The following is a 3,403-nucleotide window of genomic DNA, read 5'->3' as shown; positions in this document are numbered from 1 at the left end:
GTGTGTGTGTGTGTGTGTGTGTGTGTGTGTCTCTGTGTGTGTGAGCAGGAGTGAGTGCGTGTCTGTGTGTGTGTGTCATACTGACTGGTGCTAATTTCCTCTTCAGGATGTTGTTTTAGTTCTGTCATAGTGTGAATCATGATTTCCTGTTCCTGTGGCGTTCAGATGAAGCATACCGTGGCTGGTTTGAGTGGAGTGTGTTGTGTGTGTCATCAGACGCCGGTCACATGGTGCCAAACATTCAAGCGCTCATCCTCACTCAGACGAAGCGTCTCTAGATCTAGATCTCTGTTTGCCTGTCGGATCATTTCACAGTCGAGTGTGATGTGTGCGTTGTTCACATCTGCATGTGGAGATACACTGAAGTCCTGCACTTACCAAACCATTTTCTACTGTGTAAATATGACCTTTGAGTTCCTTTGAGGCAATAAGACTTTTTCTTCAACTCATCATTAATTGCCAAGGTGTTTGGGAATCCTGTGACTGTCCTGAACGGCTGCTTTGTTTCATTATGTTGCTCGTTATTCTGGATTTCAGCACTTTTGATGTTGATTTTGGATCTGAACTGCTTTTAGAAGCGTGTTTTGGATTGATTGGACATGAAAAGCGTGATGTCTCTCAGTCCAGAAGATGATTTTTAGTGTGTTTCAGTGCAGACCCAGAGGCACAAAGGGAGCAAACGCTCATCAGAAGCATCCGTGTTTGATTAGCAATAAGAAATATGTCCTCGCATCCATTGATGTCCATCACCGTCATTCACTGAATCTGCAGCAGATGATGGTGTGTGGTTTTTCTCTCCTGAAGCGTGTCGATGTGGATCTGAGGGCTCACAGATGATGGTGAGAAGGCTGCGTCTTGCCTTTTTGCTCTTGATTTACTCCTAAAGGACACACGTGAAAAACGTCAAACTGCAAAACGAAGGCGTTGGGTGTTTGTTCGTGTCTGAATCGCCGCTCTCACCAAAGTGCTCGTCTCACGAGGGAATCTGAATCAGTCCAGAACGACTCCCTCACTGTCTTAAACTTTTGATCATTGTTCCTGATGGTGATGATGATGATGATGATGATGCCACATTTTCTTTTTCCGTCCGTCTGGCTTGTGTTTGAAATAGAGTGCATTTTTATAAACCTGTGGATTGTTACTGGAACTAAACCAATAACCTTAGCTACAAACGCAGTATTTATTTTTCACATTTTATCAAGCGTTGAGAGCTTAGCGTACTTCTGCCAGTTTATTTGCGCGTGTGTCGCAGCTCGACCAGTCAAGAAATAAAGGCCTGGAAATGATTCTGCAGGAGTCCGGCGTGTTTCTGCTTCATGCTCAAAGGCATAGTTCATCTGAAAATGAAAATGTGCTGAATGTTTCCTCACTCTCAGGTCATCCCAGATCAGGATGAGTTTTTCTTCATCGGGTTTGGAGAAATGCAAGCATTGCATCAGTGTCTCACTGCAAGTGGATGGGTGCCGTCAGAATGAGAGCTGATAAAAACATCACAATAATCCACAGCACTCCAGTCCATCAGTTAACATCTGGAGAAGACAACAGATGTAAAGTTTTGGCTTGTAAACGCTGCTTGATCTGTGCAGATTTCTCTCCTGATTCACACCAGAACACTGACTCACTGGAGGAAGCATTATTATGGATTATAGACTCTATGTATTTGAGTTAAAAACCTCTTAATGCTGGATTTGTCTCAGCTTTCGTCTTCTCCAGATGTTAACTGATGGACTGGAGTGCTGTGGATTATTGTGATGTTTTTATCAGCTGTTTGGACTCTCATTCTGACGGCACCCATTCACTGGATAATAAATGCTGATTTCATTAAATGAGCTCATTAACACACAGACACACGGTTACAAACATAAAAAGTTGATGTAATATCTGACTGATATCTGATATTGATTATGAAAGTATTAATACACATTGATTCATACAACATTTGTAATCTTCCACTGATAGTCTTCATGCTTCAGTAAACAAATCCTAGTAATCTATCTAGTCATCATTAGTGCAAATAGTGAAGTCGCCTTTGTTTATATAGTGCTTTTAACAATACAGATCGTGTCAAAGCAGCTTCACAGTATTAAATAGTGTGTAATAATGCAGAAGGACAACAGTAAACACTCAATTTTCAGTTAAAGGCAGTTCATCATTGAATTCAGTGATGACGTCTGTGCAATCATAAAGTAAAGTAGAGGAAGGACTGTAAATGAACAATAATAAAGATGATTAAAAACAAGTGACCTCCTGTAGGAGGCAGTTTCTATGAAATCAGATCCATGCATGAATCCAAATCCTGATTAAACACAATCCGTGTGAATTCAGGACTGGCGTGTGTTCGGCAAAACATATTCTAATAAACATGAGCTTTTTCTGTCTGTATCAGTGTAGATGAGACAGGTTTGTGCTGGTCTGTGTTGAAGAGCGTCGCTCCCTCCAGTGAGTACCTGTGCAATCAGATCACGCCTTTAGAAAACACACCAGCCGGCTAAAATACTTTGCATCATGTTTTAATTAAATTGTGTACAATTTAAGAATTTGTTTGCATGACAAGTTGTTGGTGAGTTTTAGTTAAATCATGCACAAATGTATGAATTAGTTTCCTCCGTTTAGCTCAATCATTTAACAAGGGAACACGATTTACTAAAACGAGAGAATGCATCTGAATTCGTAGCCACAATAAACATATTTGTGTCTGTATGTAATGCACGGCATGCATCCCTGACATAATTAGAAATAAAGAAATGTACAAAGACATGTAAAAAAGCAAATATAAAGAGAAGTGTGCTCTTTACAGGGCATCCAGACACATAGCTGTGACATGTAAGATCTCAGAGAAATTCACTCAAATAGAATGTCTACTACAGAGGAAAAAAAGTCTATTCTTGGGTCCCCGGGAGGAAAGATATTAAGATATTACAAACATTAACATCTTGATTTGGTAAGTAACACTGCTCTGAAACGTTGTGCATTATGAAAAGTGCTAACTTATATGTGACCCTGGAGCACAAAACCAGTCATAAGGGTCAATTTTGTGAAATTGAGATGTATGCATTATCTGAAAGCTGTATAAATAATCTTTCCATTGATGTATGGTTTGTTAGAATAGCACAATATTTGAAAATCTGGAATCTGAGGATGCAAAAAAATCTAAATATTGAGAAAATCATCTTTAAAGTTGTCCAAATGAAGTTCTTAGCAATGCATATTACTAATCAAACATTAAGTTTTGATATATTTACGGTAGGAGATTTACAAAATATCTTCAAGGAACATGATCTTTACTTAATATCCTAATGATTTTTGGCATAAAAGAGAAATGTATAATTGTGACCCATACAATGTATTGTTGGCTATTGCTACAAATATCCCCCAGCGACTTAACACTGCTTTTGTGCTGCAG

Source organism: Sinocyclocheilus grahami, unplaced genomic scaffold, assembly GCF_001515645.1.
Source record: "Sinocyclocheilus grahami isolate Dianchi unplaced genomic scaffold, SAMN03320097.WGS_v1.1 scaffold1250.1, whole genome shotgun sequence".
Classification (NCBI taxonomy): domain Eukaryota; kingdom Metazoa; phylum Chordata; class Actinopteri; order Cypriniformes; family Cyprinidae; genus Sinocyclocheilus; species Sinocyclocheilus grahami.
This window is presented reverse-complemented; position numbering follows the sequence as displayed.